The sequence below is a fragment of the Ischnura elegans genome, chromosome 3 (assembly GCF_921293095.1).
Source record: "Ischnura elegans chromosome 3, ioIscEleg1.1, whole genome shotgun sequence".
Lineage (NCBI taxonomy): Eukaryota > Metazoa > Arthropoda > Insecta > Odonata > Coenagrionidae > Ischnura > Ischnura elegans.
The window spans coordinates 9,721,916-9,746,668 of NC_060248.1; the positions used below are offsets into that span (position 1 = coordinate 9,721,916).

General features: G+C 43.1%; 1 protein-coding gene across 3 annotated transcripts in view; it reads left to right on the top strand.

Annotated features, from left to right (window-relative positions):
* Window positions 1-24,753, top strand: part of LOC124155432 — a 342,127-nt gene that overhangs the window by 94,262 nt on the left and 223,112 nt on the right. Inside the window, exon 1 of one of the 3 annotated variants that reach the window (XM_046529240.1) lies at window positions 22,404-22,496. The exons of the other annotated variants lie outside the window; for them this stretch is intronic. The gene's annotated coding sequence lies outside the window, so the exon portion shown is untranslated. Of the gene's footprint in view, window positions 1-22,403; window positions 22,497-24,753 lie in introns of those variants that run through there. 3 annotated transcript variants of the gene reach the window in all.

Genomic DNA, 24,753 nt, shown 5'->3' on the forward strand with positions numbered 1-24,753 from the left:
GTGACTTCTTGTGACAATTATTCGTTGGTAATTGTAGCGAGATATCATTTTTGAGCGATTCTAATGGCTACGATGCTTTACAAAACCGCATGGCACATAGACTCAAAGTCCGAATTCAACAGCTTTCTTCCTTTTACGTAGCGGAATTAGAACCGTCTTCAAGGAATCCTTCGGCCAACATCCCTTCTCATACATCCTGCGTACTAGTTTGAAAATCCTTTTCTTACTATCCCACCCTATATGCTTCAGGAGCTCATAGGGGGCATTGTCCACACCCACTGCTTTCATAGCCTTCATATCACGAAGTGCTCTCTCGATTTCCGAATCAAAGATCCCCAGCCCAAGATCGTCCTCCTCCACTGCACTTTCATCCCGAAAAACCAATCTCTCCGGCCTATTTCTTCCGTCGTACAGATCCTCCACGTAATCCATTCCGTCTACTTTGTACGTATTCTCACTCGGTTAGCATCCTCCCATATTTAGCCTTAATTTTAGACATGGATTGTCCTCTTTTGCCGCCCGATAGCGACTTCACTTTGGCGTACAACGCGCCTACCTCTCCATCCTTGTGGAACTTTTCCATTTCCTCGCACTTCCTTTTCCACAGAGCCTCTCTTGCCCTCTTAGTTTCACGTCGTAATCGATTATTTAGTTCCCTATAAATACTTTTACCCTGCTCTGTGTCCACGTTCTTCCACTTCCTTCTCTCCTCCATTTCTTTTACCATTGCCTCCGTAACCCAAGGCTTCTGTATCCATCTGCTGTCAATGTAGCCAATTGACTTCTCCGCCGCATTGGCTATTCCAGTCTTAATATTATCCCATCTTTCCTCAACAGTATTCGTACCTTCAATCTCCCGTATACTAATGTCCACTAGTTCCTGATATTCTCTCCACATAGTCCCGCGCTTCTGCATTCCATTTCCTCGCCCTCCTGCCTTTCATGAGTCTTTTGAATCTTACGTTGCATTTCATGAGCACTAGTTTGTGGTCCGAATCCGCATCCGCTGCAGGGAAGCTGCGCGAGTTTTTCACACTATTCATAAAACTAATTCTTAACATAATTTAGTCTATTTGATATTTCCCCACATCCCATGGACTTTTCCATGTGCACATTGGCGCTTTATGATGATTGAACCACGTGTTTGTGATGAATAACTTGTTTCTCCTGCAAAATTCTGCTGCTTCCTCACCCCTGTCGTTCCGAATTCCTAATCCAAATTCTCCTATATCGTTTCCATCCCTGCCTTCCCCGACTGAGGCGTTCCAGTCCCCCATCACTACTAGATTTTTTTTACCCGGGGTTTCTCTAATTATTTCCTCGAGCTGTTCATACACCTCATCTACTTCTTCCTCCCTATGATTGCTAGTTGGCATGTAAACTTGAGCCACCACAAGGATGTCGGCAAGGTCCTCGTGGTCCTCAACATGCCACATCCTTACACACACAGACTTATCATCATCACAGCAGCACCAGCAGTGAAGAAAGAAGAAAAGAAGACCAAGAAGATGGAGAAGTCGCCAATATGGGATCCGGCGCAGAAAGACCTTTATCCGTGTACGTAAAAAATTCAATGCGAATCATCGAAATTAGTCAAAAACTGTTCGTGGCGTACAGAAAGCATCACTCAAATGTTAAACAAATCAGGCTGAGATCCGATAGAGACTCGGAGGCTGAGCGCCATGCTGGATTGCTTGACCAATTGGAAGCAGAAATCTTTCCTAGCGATACGGAGGACATCATATTAGGAATCTACTGTATTTCTATATGCAACCAAAACGTTAAATGAAGGGATATATTTTGGTTAACGGATAGGTATAGGAATTCGTATTTCCCCCGAACAGTAAATGACTCTAATAAATGATATGCGGAACTTCGTTTGAGCATTTCCTTTTTAATTGTTTAACGGCTTGTGTACCAACACACCACGCCCTCGCCTATTGAGGGGGCTTGCGGGGTAGTATGTAGATCTAGTGAACACGCCCTTAGTGTATCGCTCTTTCGCGTGGCACGCGCATGTCGGTGTAATTGCTCGACCGGCCGCCGGCGTCACCACGGTCGCCTCCGACGCAAATAGAAAGGTGGAAAGGGGTGTCGTGTGTCGATATTGTTGTTGCGTGAGATTATGAGTGTGGTGAGTGGGGGTAGATAAGGCGTTATCTAAGCGGAACGACCCGGAGGGTGATTTGGGGTGGGGGCGAGGGTGATTTGGGGGTGGGCGTTGTGTGGTCCAAATGACACGTGGCGTCTCCTCGCGGCCAACGCAAACATTTGTGCGACCACCTTTAAGGCCGATATGGAGAATATTAGCTTTAAATTTAAATGATGCACTAAATAAAACGTTAACTTCACAGCTTCGGGGTGTTTATAGAAAAAATTAACGCCGTCTTGGCGCCATCTACCATTCTTTTGCAGAATTCACAGCAAACACGTGGTGCAGGAATTGAGTTTTTTCACAGCCGCATCGATGTCTTTTCTTGTATTTCCTTCCTAATTCCTTCAAATATCAATGAAATTGTTTTATGCCTAGATGTCGTCTTCCATCATTCTCGCTAAGAGCTAATTAAAAAAGGATGAAAATCGCAGGAAAAAAGTGACTACCTAACTGTGCTTTTCAATGCTTCACGCTAATTTAACCATTAATTTAAAATCGCCCAAAGCCCTAGAAAACGTTTCTGTCGAGTGAGCTAGGTTCCGGGCTTCTTTTTTTCGATGAAAGCCTTTATTGACGTGTGGCTAATGGAATCTCACGCCAAGTGCTTCCTGCAGATGAATTATCACTATTATTACTCTATAAACCAGCCTCTAGGGACCATTAAAGCAAGGGATAATTTTGTCTTGTCCGAATAGCGTGCTTCTTGCGCCTATCACTCTTCAGCCTTGCACCGGAGTCCATTCTCTTTTTTCAGAATGCTCCCGAAGTGTATATTAAACATCGTAACTGTAAGCCCAATGCCTAGTCTGTTGTCTTATTTTAAGTGATTGTATAGCATTGTTTCTACTTCTGTCCGTGTTGGATAAACATTTTGGGTCCAGTGATCGACGAAGAGCAGTAGCGGATACAGAAAAAACTCGAGGGAGGGGGGCGTAAAAGATATCTTAAGTTGCCTTTACTTTTATCCTAATAAAAAATAATCAAGCCACTTGCAGAGTTTTAGAAAATTCTATTTAAATTCATTACACACATATGCAAGACAATCCCATCTTATGATATAAAAAAGTTATAATTGTGGTTCTGCAATGTTTGGCAATACGGGCGGGGCCGCAAGGGAGGGGCGCGCGCCCCCTTCGCCCCCCATCTGCATCCGCCACTGACGAAGAGCTATCTAGAATTATATATGTTTAATTACTTTCACTTGAGATATGTGGTATTGATTTCCATTGTCAAATGGAAAAGGAAATGAACGCTTTTTAAACTAGCTGTCTATGCTTTGCCTGAGATAATATTGCACCCGAGTCTCTTCCTTCGATTACCCTACATTGCATACCCTCTAGCATTGTTTTGTACATCCTCTCTCCTCTCAGTTTTCGCTCCATCCATACCCTCTGTCTCTTCCGTATCACCGTGCCGAGCACTTCGTCGTTTCTCCTCCTCTCCGTCCACTTCAACTTCTCCATTCTTCTCCACATCCAAACCTCGAATGCCTCCAGTCTTCTCTCGTTCTCCTTAATTGTCTATTACTGTCTACACTACACTGTCACAAGTAGACACTGCCTATGCTTCCGCACTGTAAAGCGCTTCACTCCATAGTAGATTCTTCACTGGCCTTTTTTATAAATTCTTGCATAACGATCCTCTCAAAAGTCCCTTCGTGTTCATGAACGCCTCATTTGCTAATGCAATTCTCTTCCTGATATCCTTACTGCCGTATACCATCTCCTCTAATGTGTTGTCAAATAGTGTAATTCCTATGTTTCTGCCCACCTACTTTTATTTTGAGTCCTTTGTCATTCCTCTTTCTGACCGTTACTCATTAACCTTCTTCGTTCTTCTCCACTCCCATGCCTCGAAATCCTACAGGCTTTGCTCATTATCTTTTCACAGCGTCCATATTTCTGCCTCGCAAAGCGTTACTCTTTGCAGCAAAATGTTCTTTTGCCTTTTCTTTGTACTATATCTGAAGAGGCTCCACTTACAGAGCTAATTCGTTCTTTTTTGGTTATGATTTACTCCCTTATAACTGATGATATCATTTTAAAAATTTCATGGCACATAAAGTACATTGTTTTCAACTTTGGCCTACGTTTCAAATTTGAAAATATTCCTTATTAATCTTTCGCTCCGATATAATGTTTTGTTATATGTATGCAGTACTTGAGATTTTACTTCACTGAAAACATTCCGATGAAAGCAAAAATTTTATGCAAGTAATCGAAAAGAAGTTACGCACCGTCTTAACTACCCTCTCATCATTTCTCAACTAATCGTAATCGCCCTCTCTGGTAACGCGATTATCTTACCGATATCCTCACTGCTGCGTCCATATTATTCTAGTGTGCTGTCCAAATACGGTAATTTCCTTCATCAAAGAAAACGAAAAGCATTAATGCGATTCGTTACCCACCATTAGTGTATTCATAATACACAAAATATTTGGTTTTAGAAATACCGGTTTAGACGAATGGCAAGGGTCAATTTTATCCTCATTTGAAAAAGGCCAGATTGGCGCCCATGCGATGCCACTCCACGTGACGTCACAGGAACCTAGTTTCTATACGAGTGGATAGGAGATTTACATCGTCTGTGATTACCAATGCATGCATGAGGCACAGAGCTCATGTAAACATGTCTTAATAACCACCTATTAAAACTGGCTAAGGTCGGAAAGTTTCCTTCGTTTGATAAGGTATTAATAATCCTTATTTAAGCCAAGCGCTACCAGCCAGCATGGTACTCTGCTACCTGCTAGCATCCTGCGTCGTATCAGCGCTCAGAGCCTCACCCCAAGGTCACCTCACTTGCAGCAGCGGGAACCAGAACGACGTCACACGGAGATTTCCCGGCATTCGTACTTACCCGTCTCGTTTTCGCGCGCTTGAAAATTTTCACTTTTCGTTTAATCGCGAAAAATAGATATCGCCATTTAGAAATCTAAAAGCGTGAAATTCGTATTCCAGGAGTAATAATCTTTCGATTTAGGCAATAAAAAATAACAGGAAACCACCCTATTGTCCAAATGAACACTTCATTTTGTGCCCATCTACTTGTGTGGTGAGCCTTGCATTTCTTGCTTTTAATGCTTAACCGCATAACTTTAACCTTCTCTTGATGAATCCTCATGCCATTTATCTACCTCTTATGTTTTATCTTTCACTTTTCCTGGTACCTTCAACCCTATCGTCGACCAGATAATCACCGTTTTATTATCCGCGAACCTCCATGATATAAACACCATTACCCCCAATGTAATTGTAGTCATGAATTCATCCCACGCCTCCCTTACAGTTCTCTCGTTAAATAGCAAAGAGGGGCTAATGGTGAGCTGTAAGGCTTAAGTTGCAACGAAAAAATCTTCCACGTAAGGTAATTATCTCGTATGTTTGTGGAAGGATTACGTAAAAGTTTCCGCCCACTTTTGATGAGTTATGGGTAACATGGCTCCTTTGCTCGTTCAGGATGGAAATTTCATTGAGGGAGGTAATCACTCGCAAAAGTTAATACAATAACGACACACGCAAGGCCAATGAACGAGGCCGAGCAGTACCGGAGAAGTGTTGCCCGAGAAGAAGTGCCCCGGAATGAGTTTGTGACGTCATAGACTTCACTTCTAAAGGCCCGTCGAGTTTTCGCAGTAATGAACTCGAATATTGGGTGACATATTGAGAAACTAAAAAATACAGATGTAATTTTATTTTTCAAACTCTATCAGTGTAGCAAACGATCAAAAAACAGCGAGGGAAGTCCATTTCCCCGTAGCGCAACCAATTACACCGACTAGAAATATTCTTGTAATCCGACGAAAAAGAACGCCGGTACATCCATATTGCATGATTGTTTACTGCTCTGAGCCACAATTATCTTATTCACAACATGGCCGATCGCGCATCGAGCGATTACCGCTTTTAGCGCCCTCTGTCCTCTCTGTAACTCTACCACATCCACAACTCGAGCGACTCCTGTTCATTGTCATCCTCCTTCATCAGCATCTCTGTTTCCGCCCCGAACTGTTCTACGCTCCGTATTAAAGTTTTAATTGCCCTCACTCATATGACGTATATCCTATAGGTAACTCTTTCCTATTCATAATACATTCTTTACGAACGATACGTCTTTACTATCGTGTCCGTTTTCCCCAAGTGGACCGTCCAAATAGTTCAATTGCTTCTCCTGACCACTTAACTCTCTTTTCCTCCCCGTCCTTCATTTCATCCTTTCTTATTCGGCCGCTCCTCGCCACCCTCTTCTCCTCCGTCTTCCTCTGCGTCCACGTTTCCGCCCCATTCAGCTCGACAGCCGTGTCCCGTTTCCGTAGTTCTCCTCTCCCTTACCGTCGTCTCGTGACTGCTGTCTCGGTCATCCTATGAAATGTTGGCCAAATGGTTTAAATGTCACGCGTGCTGAATATCGGTTATTCTCCATTTAGAACGGGAAAGGGATTTTCCGCTCCACCCACCTCCATAGCGGTCATCCCTTCGTTCCCCCTCCCACCTTCAAGCGTTAACTTTTCTTCCCCCAGCACCTTAAGCTCACCTCCCCCATCCACCAACACATTGCTAGCCTTGTCCACCCTTTACCATCACTTTACATTTTGCTGATGTGATGAACGGGCCAACAACTATATTGAGAAGGAAGGAAATTTTCGATTTAGAAACTGGTCCACGTATCCCGTCTGGGTTACCTACCTCAACCATCATTGCTCGAGCAAGAAAATTTTCTCCCGGAGTTGAGCCGAAGGAGCGAGTGTCGTATGCGAGTGAGTGGTATCTCAACCGAGGCAACCTTAGCGCGGCCCCTTCAACCCTCGCGAAGTTTCCTAGCAAGTTGAGTGAGTGCTCGTGAAGTGTTTCGACTTGAACGGTTGGCGTTAACCACTGTCATCCCATTCCAGCAAACCAACACAGTAATTTTCCTCGTGTCTGTGACATTGGAGACGGGGGATCGGGTTGGTGTGGTGGCTAGATTGTTGGCTTCCCACCCCGTGGGCTCGGATTCAAATCCCGGCGGTGGCAGAGATTTTTCAGAGATTGCCCGATCCCTGCTTGAATGTTGTGTGGAGGACATTTCAAACGCAACACTCCGTCCGTCGGATGGGACGTTAAGCCGTGGTCCCCTCGGTGCCTTTCGTTAAGAGCAGGCTAATTCCGACGCCGGATTTCTCTGCACCCTTCCCTCCCTACAATTTTCCCTTGGTGCAAGTGACCTAAGCTGTCGGTTGCCTCCTGCAAATACCATACCACACGACATTGGAGACTTCTTGCCTGTTTCCATATCCTCGGTTTGCTTCCCGTCTAGTCACTTGACGTCCACGTGGCGTACTTCACGATAAGGATCCCTCCCGTCTTTTTATAGTAGGTTCTGGGCGTGTATAGAATCCCGTGCGAGTGCGGGAAAGTATTGGGGAAACGCGCTGGACCGCATAATCCAGGTTGAAAGAGTGTATCAACAGCACCACATGGTGGAGAAATCTGAGGAGTCGGTGGTCGCAGAGCGCGCCATCAAGAGTGACCGTGCCTCCAAATGGGAGGACACGAGACTGCTCTGACACGCCCAATGCTTCTGGGACAAGGTGGTAAAAGATGCAATCGAGATCCGCTTTACAATAAGAAAAATATTGAACTGTGACCAAGGTATTCCACCTATTCAGCCAATCATTCGGCGCATCCACAAATCACATCCGGCTTGGCCCCCGGGCAATCGTATATAGCCATCGATCCCTGCATCAGACTGCCCAAAAGAAGATGAGGGACGCGATGGAGATTTTAACCCGGGCGGAAGCCCGAGAAACATTCGGTGCTGGTTATCCTCCGTTTGTGTGGCGTCTAGCGCAGAAGTAAGGAAGGCGAGGGAAGGAGGTGGGGTGGGGTGGAGGGGAGGGGGGATCGTCGGAGTGAGCGGTCTTGAGTCGAAGGAAGGAATCGATTGCGCGCCGAATGCCATGTGGGAGGAGAGGGAGGACTTGGGGAAGGGGGGGAGGAGGGAGAAGACATTGTCGCCCAGTCGCACAGCGGTCGCTCAAATTCCAAGTGGTAACCTCCTCGCCATGCTCCCATAAATATCGCGATATCGGCGATTTCAACAAGTGAAGAACGATTAGCATTATTAAAACCATAGAGTTTATGATAAAAAGATATCACCATATAACGAAAGTATTATCATCATCTTGGAATTTGGCAACTCAGTTTGAGTTGGGACTTGAATTAGATCTCGTTGCACCAACGTGGGCAACCGAGTAGAAATTCAGTCGACACCAAGACTTGATTTAGGTACGTTCTTGAATTCGGCCCACGGTCTAGTTGTTGTCCAGCACATAACGTACCCATTTCACGAGGTGCTGGATCACCTTCTGCCTTAAATAGCCGATCCTTGGCTTTGTTGCAGGAGACTGTTATCTATAATGGCTTAAGATTATATTTATTTTTAAAATAGAAAATTAATTTAACAGGTTTTTTTGATTTCAGTAGGCTAATTAATTCTCTGGAATTTGTAGCCTACTTTCAGGAAGAGATCGCAAGCTTCATAGAAGTGCACGCCATGAGATATGCACTACACTGAAAACGTTTCATCTCATCCCATAGAATGTTGATTTTTGTTGCCACTTTGGTCGCTGTTTAATCGGTCTTCAAATTTCGCAGGGCGTCCACCTTTTTCTTAACATTTTGCCGCTAAATATTTTTGTAGCGAGGAATAGTATAGAAAAGTTATGAATTAGATTGACCGCATTCTCAAGAATATAAATGTGCTTAATATCCCTAATTGTAGTTTATTTATCTGAGAAATTCGGGGGCTTTGTCCGTCGGTGACGCGAGTGGCGGCTCTTGCATATCCTTTGAAGAGGCATGGGGGGGTAACAGCATATCTAGCGGCCAAGCGTAGAATCCTCTATTGTAATATTCGTGGTCTAAGCTTAGACGGTATTCATGAATAAGAAAAGGGTAGTGAAGGCTATTTGGGTGCTCCACCGCGTGATCTCCACCATCAAGGTCATACCCAAGATCATAAATAGGGGGGCAAGCCATGGTCTAGGGGGGGGGGGGAAGCCAAGTCGTGGCATTTTAGCATGGAAAAATTTAAGGAAACCAACATTTTATGAAAATTATAATAGCGCTTTATTAGTTTATGAGATTATTTCCTTGAAAAATAGTTTTATTTTAGTTACGTATCTTATACTAATACACATCATTTTTCGTGGGTTTAAGAAAATTTGTTGAATACTGTTGAAGTTAATAGTAATTATTTTGACGAAATGTTAATTTAAATCAACAACATTAAGTGTTGAAGTGTATAAATAAGCAAAGGGTTGTCAAGGGTAAGAAAAAGTTGTTGACTAGTTACCAGAGCAGTAGAATAAATAAGTTAAAAGAGGCAACAACATCGTATATAATTAAGAAGAATAATTAAATTACATTAAATACTTCCGTTTCAATTCAGTACTGATTTAGCTTAAAGACTTATGCAATTTTTGCTTCTAAGGGGGGGTAGCTGCCCCCCCCTTGCCCCTCGCTGGATACGCCCATGTCCTCCATGGCTACCGACGTTTCGGGCTACGAGTCGTAATCCATCCTCAGGGCTCGGGGCATTTCATCCCTGAGAATGGAGTTCGAGGGGTGCTCCGAAACGTCGGCCCGGTGGAGCAATCTTCACTTCCAGCATACGCCGAAAAAGCATCAGATCCTATTTCATGAAAAAAAAAAAGCCACTGCTATGCTCCAAGATCATCACATTAGGAGACTTTTTGAAAAAAATCGTGTAGGGTGTCGGCACGTATCAGGATCATTGGAAAGTCTGATCGGAAAAGGTTAGAACGTTTAGGACCTAATTCTGACCGATGATACAATGGACGAAAAAGGGTGAGATTTGAGTAGTTAGGCCTAATACGAATAGGAGAAGAAACGTAACTTAGGAGACATATGTAACCCAAAGACTAACCGGGCGGCGTGGTCATTTTGAGCGGGCGTTCCTGCCGCCTCTTCCCCATTGACATAAAATATCGCTCAACGCAATTTTCAGTACAAAATAGTTTGATCTCTGCATTTCTTCAGGGTTTTCTTCCGCGTCAGCTTGTTTGTAGACAACAGTTTCGCTGGCTATCCTGCCAGCGTCTTCAGGTCGAAGGTGTCGGATGTTGGTTTCCCCCTCGCTTATATACTGTAGGCTGGATGGGAGCTGCACTGTGATTGGCTGTCTGACTGGGCGCTTCTCTCTGATTGGCTCTTTCTTTGATGACTCTTTTCCAGGCGCTGTGAAGGAAGTATCCATCTTCTCTATTGAAATTCAAGAATTTCTATTGCTTCCCCGATTTGTCTAGGGAACTGTTGCCCACAAACAAGCAGACGCGGAAGAAAATCCTGAAGAAATGCAGGGATCAAACCATCGCCGCGGAAACCTACGTTCTAACAGTACAAAATAGTGTTTACGCATCTTCCAAGAACGGCCAACTACCACCTGAAGCACCAACCGAAATTCCCTCTTTCTCTCTCTCTCTCAGATATCACTTTTGTTTACCGACTTCCTGCCTTGTTCAGCATCATTTCGTCTCTGCCTCCCTTCCCTGGATCTCTCAACGCCCTTCGGAACATTCAAAAGGCAGTCAATGAACGGCTCTCGGGTTTCCAACCGGGTTAGGGCCTGCAAGATGTTAGCCAACGTTTCGCTGAAAGGATTTCCCAGCATCCTCATGAGAATCCTGGGAAAGTCTTCCAGCGAAGTTATTACTATATTTTTTAAGTATTATATAAACAATAAAAAGTTATGGTACTTTTTCACACGATTTATTCAAGACGACCGGTTTCGTCGCAGAGGCGACATCATCAGGCACAGAGATGATGATACACTTTTTGATGTCGCCTCTGCGACGAAACCGGTCGTCTTGAATAAATCGTGTGAAAAAGTGCCATAACTTTTTGTTGTTTACAATGAATTTTCACAAAGTAGAACCTGAAACAATCAATTTTAAGTATTATATATTATTTTATATAATATTTAATGTGATCATAAATTATTACTACTTTTATATTCATGTATCAATATCATCATCAGTGGTCAACAGTTTTAAGATTGGTTTTATGCAGCTCTCCACTCAGTTCTCCTATCAGCCAATCTTTTCACATCCTTCTTTACCTGTTCCATACATTTTGCTAGAGTTGTTCATTTTCAATTCTTGCCGTCCACTTGTCCCTCGATGATTTCATCCACCTCTATGAGTTTTTGCTTCCCTATTTTCATGTTAGCCTTGACTTCTTCTCCTCTGCTTCATACTAATATCTTGATTTTCTTTGTATTTATTTTAAACTGATATATACCCGTTACCCAGGCCATATTAACCAGAATATTTTTCAAATCCTTCTCTGTTTCTGCTATGACGGCTATGTCATCGCCAAATCTTAGCATGCTATTCTTTTTGTCCATGGATATTCATTCCCGAGACCTTTTCTTTGATTTCATTAATGGCTTTCTCGGTGTAAACGTTGATAACTCGGTGTAAACGGGTGACAAAGCATAGCCTCATCTCAATCCTTTCCTAATTCTTGCTTCTGTACAGCTGGACCCTTATTTAATAACTGCTGTTTGATTTTTGTATAAACTATGGATGATTCTTCTATCATTGTAGAGCACTCCAACTTCTTTTAGGATTCCAAGCATTGTGTTCCAATCCACATTGTCAAATCCCTTCTCTTAGTCCATAAACGCAACGAACGTTGGCTTTTTCTTTTCCATTCTCTTCTCTACGAGCAGCCTAAAGCATGGGCGTACCCAGCGGGAGGCAGCAGTGGGTAGCAAAAGTGCATTTAGTTGTATACGGAAGTTTTGAACAAATTTTATTTAACCCATTATTCCCCAGATTGTATGTGGTTCTTTTAACTTCGGTTGTTTCGCATTTTCCGAATTATTTTGGACAAATTAAGATTAATTTTTGGAAAAAAAATATTTTCATCACATTATACGATTTTCATAATGCTGCGTATACGCAACGCTGGGAAAACTCCAGTAAATAAATAAAAAAAATAATTTTTAAAACTTAGGTTACATCTTTTATTTTTTTATCTTGATTTGCACACTCGACATCTTCGGCGGGAGTTAATCGGTATTCCTTTTGAAGAAATGCCTCATTCTGCCTTAACGCGGACATGCTGGGGTATGTCATTTTTCCCAGGGTGTCTCATACATATATGCCCATCGATTTTTATGCCAAACGCCATCAGTCATAAAAATACAATTACGCAAATGAAAATGTTGGTGAAAATGACAAAAGTAGAACAAGAGATACTTAAAAGAAGTCAGTAAATCGAAGAAAAAATTATTCTGAAGTAGAAACTTGTTCTGAGAATTAGGATTCAATAATGTTGCGTTGACGCAACGCTGGGGATTAATGGGTTAAATTCATGAAAAGTGATATTATAATAAAACACGTAATTGAAATAAAAATATATTTTTTTCAAGCAAACAATTTTAAAAACTAATAAAGCGCTGTTTTAATTTTCTTGAAATTTTGATTTCATAACCTTTTCTGAGTTACAACTTGAACGACGACGGCTTGCCCCCCTCTAGTTTTGATCATGGGTACGCCCTTGGTCTAGGGGCCAATATTGCTTCCCTTGTGCCTTTGCTTTTTCTGAATCCAAAGTGATCCTCATCCAGATACTCTTCTGCTTTTCGTTCTATTCTTCTATAGATGATCCTTGTCAGTATCTTCGACGCATGTGTAGTAAGGCTTATGGTCCTAAAATCTTCGCAGTTCGCCGCTCTTTTCATCTTAGGAATAGGGATTATATTGTTCCTCTCGAAGTCCTTTGGTATCTCACCTGTCGAATACATTTCACTAATGATTTTGTATAGCTGGTTCAACGTCTTCTCTCCTGAATTTTTAATTAGCTCTGCAGGAATGTCATCAATGCCAGACGCTTTATTTATCCTGAGGTCTCTTATAGCGGCATCGAATTTTGATCTTAAAAATTCGATGCGGCCCTCCATGTCATTTTCATCCACTTCCCTCTCGATTCCGATTGCATTAGTTCCTAGGCTGCTTCCTTTGTCCAAATGTTCCAGATATTCCTTCCATCTCTTCCCTTCGTCTTCGTTTTCGATCATTAGTTTTCCGTTCTTGCCCCTAAGGGTATTACATCTTCCACCCCTTTCCTTAAAGTATTTCCTCACTATATTATATGCGGCTTCTACCTTTCCAAGCCCAAGGTTGTTTTGCACGACTTAACAAATATTTTGAATCCACTCTTCTTAAGTCTTCCTCGATTTACGACATATTTCGTTCCTCATTCTCTTGTTACAATTCTGCCCTTCTGTTTTCGCAGCCTTGTATTTTCGTATCTCTTCAATGAATTCCAATACTTTCTGGGTGATCCGTGGTTTTTTCATAACAACTTTTCTTTTACCAAGAACCTCCTCAGCTGCTGCCTACAGACCGCTTTAATGGTTTTCCGACCCTCTTCCACTGATTTATTGGTATATCTATTCTCTTTTCTACAGCCTTTTCAAAAGCCAGTTGATGCTGAACCTCCTTCAATATTTCAACGTGCCATATGTTTTTCACGGCTTTCTTCAATTTTTTATATTTTAGATGGCATTCCAACATCACTAAGTTATGGTCACTGTCGAAATTTTCCCCAGGGTAACTTTTGCGGTCCTTCACCTGGTTCCTGAGTATTTGTTTCACAAGAATGTGGTCGATTTGTAATCGTCAATGGTCTCCTGTCATATTCCACGTGTATCTTCATCGCAGGGGATTTTTTAAATAAAGTGTTGGCAACCACTAGTATGTGTTCAGTGCAGAATTCAAGTAGCATTTCGCCTCTTTCGTTTCGATTTCCTAATCCAGATTTCCCAGTTATCATTCCGTCTTGACCTTCGCCGACGACGGCGTTCCAGTCACCTAAAATAATAAGATTTTCTTCCCCTCTTACCTGCTTGATAACTTCCGTTATGCCTTGGTAGACATCTTCCACTTCTTCATCTTCATAATCTGATGTAGGCATGTAAACCTGCAGTAGTCTCCATCAGGGACGCCGACTTACAAAAAATATTGGGGGGTCCCAAACCGGGGATCTTGCCCCGGGAAATTTTCTAAGTAGTGAGTTTTAAGTTTTTTAAGAATTTTAGAAGAGTCATATGACAAACATTAGAACCCTGATTAATCGAATCTCGATATCAGGACACTCCGGGGAAAATCGAGAAGCCTGACACATTTTTTCCTCACACCCATAACGGATTTTTGAGGGGGCTCGGGCCCCCTCAGGCCCCATGGAGTCGGCGCCGATGATCTCCATCCTTGGCACATGTGAAGAAGAGCTGCTGCTCTCTCCCCCGGGTGATGAGAGGCATAATTTCTGGCGGCCCCCAGTCGCCAAGTCACGGCATCTTCACAGGTTTCGGTATCATTTAAATGGCCTACCTTACCCAAGGGTAGACGAATACTCCCTCAGAAAACCGTCGTTCTTTGTCCACAACTGATTTTTCGTCGAGAGAACTCGCTTATCTTGCAGCTAACCTTGATGCATGTGTCTTTATGACCAATATCACTTTTGTATATGTTTAGTTTATTTTCTGTTTTTAAGTTCATTTGTTGTTTGTTTTGTTTATTTGTGAGCATATTTGTTTTTATTTTAATTTCTTTTATTTCTTTGTTTGAGACGATGCTATGGTGATAAAAGATAAATAATGAATTGTTAAGGAGAGAGCCATCTTGAAGTGGATGTAAAATAGGATTGAGAATAAAACAGAGTGTCAAGTGATACTTAAAGTCGAGGTTGACCCACCATCCACCACCCGGTGGACGCACTCGGTGGCTTTTAGCTCATCCGTGGGTTGTATGATATAAGTCTATTTATTGAAGTTTTTGGGATTTTATTCGCTAGGAAATGGAAAGTTTACATGGAATGACAAAATAGCGAAAATTTAAGTATCACTTTAAATTACAGCTTAAGGTTGCCGATGGAACCTTATATCTGTGTTCTATAAAACCCTCTTCCGACCACTCACCACTCATACAAATGTTTGGGCTGAACGAGACGATTTACGACAAAGTCAAATAATCGACCCCCTCTAAAATTATCTGAATCCACGGGAAAATAAGTCAAAACACTCAGTTTTCTACATATCTATTCGTTTCAAATCAAATATGGCGATTAGTTAAAAAAATTGCCACCAAAATCTGATGGCTTGTTCGCATATGAATAATTCCACGCAGCCAAGAATCGATGCCTGGAACCGACGTCTTGAAGTGATTATTTTTCTAATTCGATGGTCAATTGAGTGACATTGATATTATTGTATACACGATTAACGTCGAGGCAAGAAAATCCAATTCAGAAATAATTAATTTTGCGTATTTAAGTGCTAAAAAAGAACTATAACCGAGATCGGTGCCTGAAACCGGTGTCTCTGGTTTATTCAAGCTAAGTATATGATAAATTGACAGGAATTCATCCTAAATTAAGCAACATTAATTGTTTTGTAAGAATCGGTTGTGCAAATATGCACTGAATATTTCCAGGCAATTACGAAAATTATAAACTTGTGATACGTCACGAAAGAAAATGGATGGCGAGGCGTCGAGCACGAGAGTTGCGTCTTCATGAGATGACTCGACCAACACCGACCTTCGCGAGTCGCGATTGCATTTGAAAAACAATAGAGCAACTTCTATTTCTCATCATGCGTCGCCTAAAAGGCGCCTGCAGAAATGGTCACGGTAAACCACGTTCACCCCATTCAACCAATAGAGTGCTTTCCTATTATTTTTTTATTGCTATATTGAAAGATTATTACTCCTGGAGTACGAATGTCACACATTTAGATTTTTAAATGACGATATCTATTTTTCGAGATTAAACGAAAAGTGAAAATTTTCAAGCGCGCGAAAACACAACGGCTAATTATGAATACCGGGAAAACTCCGTGTGACGTCGTTCTGATTCTCGCTACCGCAAGTGAGGTGACCTTGGGGCGAGGTTTTGAGCGCTGATATAACGCAGGCTGCTAGCAGGTAGCTGAGTACCCCGCTAGCTGGTAGCGCTAGGCTTAAATAAGGATTATTATTCCCCTATCAAACGAAGGAAACTTTCCGACCTTAGCCAGTTTTAATAGGTGATTATTAAGACATGTTTCCATGAGCTCTGTGCCTCATGCATGCATTGGTAACCTCAGACGATGTAAAACTCCTATCTACTCGTATAGAAACTTGGTCCCTGTGACGTCACATGGAGCGGAATCGCATTGGCGCCAATCTGTCCTTTTTCAAATGAGGTCAAAATTGACCGTTGCCACTCGTCTAAACTGGGATTTCTAAAACCAAATAATTTGTATATTATGAATACACTAATGGTGGGTAAGGAATCGCAATCATTGTATTTCGTTTTCTTTGATGAAGGAAACTACCCTATTGGCAATTTAATAATTTTTGTGCGCATTCGTCTGTGCTGTGTGAATAGTGTGTTGCTTGTGTTGGCAGAAGCTTAAAAATTAGAATTTTAGAACATGAATCGAATCATTTTTTATAACAATTGTTTATAAATATTAAGTTTAAGGTAAATATTTATTTAAAGCTTATTATTTTATCGTTTTTAATTTATTAGTGCCACTTTTTATTTTATAGATTTATTACTATTTTGTTGAAATTATCAATTTTTACTATTTGTCTTATTGATTTTTTGTTTCAAGCACTAAAAACATTAATCAATTGACAATATAAAAACTATAACGAGTGGAAAGGAATAGGAAAAACTCATGCAAGAGTAACTCGATGAGGTAGTACGTATAATGTTATAGGAACCGAGGGGTTATAATTCCAAATGTCTGTTAGTAGTGTATTATTTGTTGCCCCGAAATTAAAATTATAGCTGAGTGATGAACTTAGGTGAGTTTATGGGTGGAAAGGACATCGGAAATTCGGTTTGACTTTGAGAGGTTTTGTGGCTATCAAAAGGATTTATTTTGGAATGATTATAACCTTTTATGGATTATTATATTACAGACAAAAACATAAATCACGTAATTTTATACTCCTTTTGACCTTTTATTTCTAGCCATTTTTAAATTTTATTTTGTTATTTTTTCTTGCTAGTAGACGTTTATCATTTTGAATGTTTTATTCTTTTTTAATTTTTAAAGTACAATGAACATATTCATTAATCGCGGTTGCATGAATGCTGGAATATCAGTCGTACTTTCCATCTATAATATCTCGTAAACTAAGGCCCGATGGACAATTGAGCAAAAATAGGTGTCTCCAATTGTGAGCAAAGATCGACAGACCTTTTTCCGTTGGGAAAGGATTTATTGTGACCCGGGATTCGCTTTCCTCACACACATCAGGCGTGCGCAGGTTGTTACTCGGTGTTTGAGAGGAGGGGAAGGTTGCCACCCCTCCCTCCCCACCTCCCTATGTAAGCTCTCTCGCGGGATGCTGCGAAAAGCGAAATCCGACCCTCAAGGAGTCCTCTAGCGGTGGCGGTCATCAACGAGGGTCTCCATCGCCAATCATTCGATGGCGACGAGGTGGTTTATGCAAAGGAGCGTTTTAATGGAATGCACGAGAGGATAGTTACATAATAGTTTAAAGAAAATGCTAGTAAAGAGTCTGATCTGGACTGTAGCGCTTTACAGTGCGAAAACATGGACACTTAGGAAGGATAGCAAGAGAAGACTTGAGGCGTTCGAGATGTGGATGTGGAGAAGAATGGAGAAGGTGAAGTAAAAGCAATTACTTGTCATGCAATTGCAATAATGAGGTCTGTGTTAGAGAGAAACCTAGAAATGACCAGGAGCATGGTATGCCTGCTTCATGGATTTATAAAAAGCATTTGAAAGAGTGAAATGGGTAAATTTAATATATATATTTCAAGAAAATAGGCGTAGATTAGAAGGATAGGTGACTAATTCGTTGCATTAATATGGATTGTGCAAGTGAGGGTGGTGAACGGAGGATGTGGGTGGGCAAGCACTGTCCTATTGGTAGGAGTGAGGCAAGGCTGTCCTCTATCGTCGTTGCTTTTTTACGTGTACGCTGAGGAGATGGTAAGATAGGCGTTAGATGATTTGGAAGCTGAAGTAAAATTGGGGGGGGGGGGGGTTGAATGATGCTTAAATCAGTGAGGTTCACGGATGATCAGGCATTGATTAGCCAGTCAGCGAGGAGACTGCAGACTCAAGTGGATGCCTAAGACAAGTTTTTCCAGGAGTATAGAGGATTAATCACTAGAAGACCAATGTTATGAGTTTTTTTTTTAAGCATCACCAGTTAGGAAGGTGAAGCCCCAAATAATAGTAGATGGGCAAAAATTGAGAAATTCATTCGTTGAACAGCACGTGATTCAAAGTAATTCAAAGTAATAGAAAATTATTTTTTCAAGATTGAAATGTTTTTGTTCAAGCGTCCAATTTTCCTTACTTTTCCAAATGTCAATGATGGATTATGCTTTTTAAATTCCTGGGTTTATACAACCCGCGACATAACCTTGCCACAATGAAATCCCAATATAGCCCATTGAGTAAGCATAAGCAGATGTACACAAATTTTGCAGCAGTTGTATTTTTGCTTTCCTGTAGTTGGTGGGATGAATTGAAACTTACGTATTAGATTGTAAATTTTCCAATTAAGACATATATTTATTTCAACATTTATATACTTGTTTAAATTTATTATGGATTCATTATAGAATCTTATAATTGTACCAATATTAATATCCAGATCAAAATAGCAGAGAGAGAGAGACAGATAAATGGAATAGGTATACTGTGAGGTACTGAAATTGAAGTAATTAAAATTAATTTTGGTGAATTCACCACATTGATACCATAATGCATCAAGCGTCTCAATTGCAGAGTGGCCACGTGACTCGCATACAATTAGCGAATGGTTCTGTGATTGGTTGACCGCAGCCCTCCTCCATCCCACCCTATCTAGTTGGCTTACTTCCTCTTTCTTTGTGCTTTCTTCTTTATTTGACCCACGTATTGACCCTGGGCCTTCCCCGTGGGGCTTTTACCTCTAGTTTTCCCTCAATGATATTCTTCACGAATCCATTGTGCCTCAGAGTGCGACCAATCTATATGGTTCTACCTTTCTAAGATGCCATAATGGATCCATAAAAAATTTAAACAGGTATACAAATGTTGAAATAATTATATGTCTTAATTGGAAAATTTACAATCTAATATGTAAGTTTCAATATATCCCACCTACTACAGGAAAGCAAAAATACAACTGCTGCAAAATTTGTGTCCCCTGGCTAAGATCTCAGCTGCACCTTACGTTTACAGCAATTTTGATCTGCATTTCCTCCGACTGGAACATCTCCCATTTAGTATTTTTATTCGCCGTTAAGAGGGAGCGATCGGTGGCGGCGTGTCGGGCGAACCGCGTGTCGCATGGGAATCGACCTCACACAGTCACGCGCGTACCGTGCGCACCAGAACAAGTGAATGGGCAGGACGACGCGACGCACGGCGTGATATCGGCGGTCACTCCAAGTTGAGAGTCACTCGGGTGACGCGATACGTTCGAATCGGTTCATGTCAATGAGCCGTTCCCTCAAACCGTTTGCTTTTCAACCAGCTAACAGAAATTAATCGCTCGAGAAGACCAAATGATGACGTTGAACGAGTGAATTCCGTTGCAATAATCAGGAAAGCAAATCAATCACGGTGAGCCTAAACGTGATGCGAGGACATAAATCGGTCTGAATTGAATCATTCGAATTTGTCGCCAATGGATGATCATTACTCGGTGATGCAAAATGTGGGACATTGGACGGAAATGTGGGACGCCGTGAAATCATGGCGTGATAGCGTAGATGCCTTGCGAATGAAATGTGATTCAATCTTCACGGTCTCTTCCGCTGCGAAAAAAAAGAGTGGTGATTAATTGATTAAAGGTCCGTCTACCTGTTTCGTGCTTGTAAAATATATGGGATAAGGGTTAACTTTCACGAGTAACTGGGGAGGTGGTTATAGCAGGTGATTAATCTCTGATGAATCATAAGGATAGAAACTGGACAGGACAGAGAATGAATGTTGAATCATTTTATCCGTTACCGGTGAAACATTACCAATTACCGATAGTTTCCACTATAGGTCTATATTTGTAGCAGTTACTCACAAGGAGGTATTTCTTTACTGAAAGGGCCGTTTATTCTAACGAGCCAACTTTTGAGCTTTATGTAATTGTCAATTCTGTTCAGTTGATTTCCTCTTGCATTCATCATCAATCAAGGGACTCAATAGGTTCGTATTAAGGGCGATTTTTACTCAAGCTTATTTAGAGTACAAACACTGGATAACAAGTATGCATGCCAAGCGGGTGTAATTTTTTATCTCAGTAATAAATATGCATTTCAACTACAAATGCACCATTGCATGAATGCTAGCCGGAAAAAATTGACTCAAATCTAATTATCCCCAATACAACGCGAATGAGTGCACTTTGCGTCATTATTATCATCAACATTCATAGACCCTAAGATTGGTTTGACGCAGCTCTCCACTCTCAATTTTTAACAATCGGCTAATATTTTAACACCTTTATGTGTCTTCTGCTTTACATCCTTTATCACCCACTCTTTGTCTCTCATCCGTGGCCTGCCTCTTCAGTTCCTCCCCTCCACCTGTCCTTCAACGATAACTTTTATTAAGTCATGGTGCCTCATGATGTGACCAATTAAGTTGTTCCGACTTCTATCCAAGGTTTTCCAAACACTTCTCTCCTTCTATTTGCGTCAGAGCATGCGATGTCTGTGAGCCTCGTGCTTCACTACGGCCTTATAAAGGGAAGAACGCGAATGAAGTCATTCGGTTCTTGCCTACGACTCGTTCAAAAGAGAACTACTCCTCTAATCTCTACTTTTCTCTCGCACACTCACATACACACGAGGCAGGTGGGCGAACGGGGTTGGGGGGGTGAGGTAAGGAGGGGAAGGGGTGAGGGGGCTTCAGGTGTGAATCCCCTTTACCCCCCCTAACTATCGATCCGGCTCTTTTGATTCGGTCATCGCACGACCCGCTCTCCCCCTCGTCCTCGTGGGAAGGAGGCACTGAAGTCTTTACAATGGTACGACGGTCGCTGCACTCTCACACGAACGGCATCTGCTGAAGCCAGACCGGGACACCCCAACTTTTAAATGGGGAAAATGCGCGAAATGGGAGCATAGTGAGCATAGTGCTTTTTGTTTACTTTAACTCTCGTCTAGGTCTCTTTTATTTTGTGATACACATTGCAATCCCATCCGAGTTTACTGAACAAAAGGAGATAAAGTTCGAAGTTGCCTAATTTTTCCTAGGCAATTAATAAGGGGTAATTTATGGTGCTGAGACGTGGATATTTCCAAATTCAGGATGAAGAAACCATTAGAAAATTTGAAAAACAGATCGTATGGAGATTGTAAGGCCCATTTAGAGAAGGGGAGAGATGGAGAAATGGAATGAACATGGAGATAAATGAAACGCCGGAGGGGAAAGATATGCATGTCGTTATATGAGTGAAGTTACTTCGAATGGCATGGTTAGGCCGTGTAGAAAGGATGGAGACGCCAGAATGCCCTAAATAATACTTAATGGCAAGATGAAATTGATCAGAAGAAGAGGTAGACCGCGGAAGGGATGGCTGCAGGATGTGGAGGATGATTAGAAGGCAATGAGATTTACTAGATAAAGGGAGGAAGCAAGAAGAACTGAATGGAGGCATATGCTAGAGGAAGATTCGGACCACATCGGGTCGTAGAGCTGTCGATGATGATGAATTTAGTGAGCGAAATGCTGGAGATGTCTCTCCCAAGATGGCCGTATGCGCACTTTCTCGTCTTCGTTAGGGGAGGGGGTGTGGTCATTCCATCGTATCGAGCATGGTGGTTTAGGGAAGGTTCGTCCGCTCGTATCGATTAGGTGGCGCCTGGGTGAGTGGCGGCGCCACCGTCGAGGGTCAGAGGGAGGGAGGGAGGGGGTGTAAGAGAAGAGAAGAGAGAGAGAGAGAGAGGGCTGGTTGGCGGTGCACAGGGCGGGAGGCACACTCACTCACTCTGCGTTGGCGATCGTGGGATGGACTCGGCTGAGGGGCGCGGACTGCCCGACGGACGACTGTGCCACGGGTGTCGGGTGCAGGCGGCGTGAGGTGCGGCGGCGGGATGTGGGGTTGACGACGGCGGAGGCGCGGATGGAGCGGCCCGCCGCCCCCCAAATCGCCCTGATTGCGTGTGATGTGTGCGTGCAGTGCCAGCGGGAAGTGTGACGAGGGGGCTAGGAGCGGCGGAGTGGCGGCGCGGCGGCGGTGGAGGAGGAGCGGCATCTGACGGGCGGCGCGGCGCGCATCCAAGGGCACCCGGGACGGCGGGAGCAGGTGACTGACTGCCACCATTTCCCCCTTCCCTCCTCTCACCGAGGCATTACTATCGTATCCCCCCGCAAACGACCCCTTCTTTCCAGCGCCCAACTCGTACCCTGTCCGAGGAGACTCCACAATGGCTAGAGGCTGATGGGAAATCCCTACAGGCGACGAACAAGTGATGCGAGATGAAATTGCGTTTCCCGCAACCGTCTCTCCGAGAACCAGGCGCCGCCTGCCGTCCCCTGTACGAAACGTGACCGTGTTAGGTGAGGGTGTTGGATACTACTTCTGTGAGCTGCTGGTTTTTCCCTCCTCCCAACTTGTATACTCATCTTATCGGAGGATTTCTCTTCCTTCCACCCCCTTGAGATATTGTGCGAGGACCGCCCGAGTGCGGGTGGATGTTCGATTTGAGGCCGCCGAGTGCGTCTGTGCATGAGTGGCTCCATTCCGGACACAGTCCCCTCGGATTACGCGCGCCTGGCCACTCTCTCCGTGTTGGTCTATGCTTCGTTGGGATCCTACAAATGCCTCCCGCCAGTTCCGACCTTGTCAACCGGTTAAATCGTCGGTAGTAGTGCGCACCTCCAGAGGAAATCATCGTATACCCTGAGAGGAGGACATCGACGTAAAGGGAAGTTTTATTCTGTTCCGCTCCGAGCAGGCGAACGAGATCCGCGTGCCGCATCAATAGTGACCAGGGTCAAACCCACACTAAGAACCAAATAAGATGCAAAAAGCAGCACTTATTGGCTTAGACGAAACCAGTCAGTCGGGGCCAATATGAGGCCTAACTGTTTTAATATCATGCTCACTCTAAACACGGTTTCTATCCCTGAATCGGATCTTGGGAAAGTATTCCAGCGAAACCTCGGTGGCTTTTATGTAGATTCTGACCCGTTGTAAAACCCGAGAAGAATTCACCCAAGCCCCCCCCCCCCTCCGCCGGGAAAGCCTAAGATCTTTCATGTAGTCCTCGACCCCATTTCCAGTGTTCTTCCCCCTCCCCGCCTCCCCTCTCCCCTTCTCCCCCGCCCGCTGCACACCGCCCTCTCGGGGAAAGAGAATCAATGGCGAAAGTTGGTCTCTCCTCCTCTCGTCGCGGGGCCACACGTATTCTTCGCCCTCATCCGTCTCCAGTTCGATTCCCGATCACCTCACGAGAAAGGGGGAACACACTCTCGGATGATCCTTTTGACGACGGAGAGTGAGCCGAGAAGACGAAAAGGGAGAAAGCGTTAGCCGTTTATGTCGAGGGTTTGGTGGAGAGATAAAAAAAAAGAAAGCCGCGGTATCGACCACGCAAGCGAGGGAAAATCTCGCCAGGGGGCGCTGCCGCGAGCGAAACGGATGAAGGCGAGGCTGCACAATAATCGAACATGTCGACTTTCTCCCAGCGCTGTCTCTTATGCCACTGGTTTTCTTCCGACTGGTTATTCCCGAAGGATGGTTCTCCTCATGTTCAGTCTTTGCCTCTTTATTGGCCGCGTTTAGCCCTGTAACCTCATGAAACGCACGCCTTTATATCAGCGTAACTGTTCGCCATGCAGAGAAAAACATACATTTCCGTCGTGGCCTATTCCAATTTTTCTGCTCGGTAAATTTCTGTTGGATTGTACACCGGGTAAGAGGCCCCAGGTTGGCTGACGTTTCGTTGGATTAATATTCTAGCATTCTCAGAAATGAAGTATTATTCTCCATTACCTCATCCATTAGTATGTTGGAAGAGTTTTCCTCGGAAACATCGGCCTGCATCGAGACTCTGACTCGGCGGAAAACCCGAGTGGAACTTACCAGAGTTTTGCACCGTGTAAGCCATAAGTCTTTCATCAAATTCCATTAACTTTCCAATTATATCTGCCTCAACATTCAATGTGTTATCCAGCGATGGCCGCTGGAGACAGCTTTCCCTTCAATCTATTCCATTATTCGTTGTGGTAAGCGGGGAGGATGAAATTCAGGTACACGAAAGGGTTCACCTACAGTCTGCGCGAGTAGCTTTAACGGACATGTTGGGTTACTAGCAATCAATTTGAAAATAATTGTCGTTTGAATTGTGAGTTAAATAAAATGAATGTTCCCGACGAATTCCACGTACGATTTAAAAAAAAAAACCAACTGGGGTGAGTCCTACACTGAAAATGTCTACGAGGTGGCAGATTCGAATTTACTATGTGGATTATATGATTATAGTTGACGCTTGAAAAAAATTTAGTTCATTTGAACGATTTATATGTTTGTAGCGTTTTAGCCTAGCTTTGTAAATGCT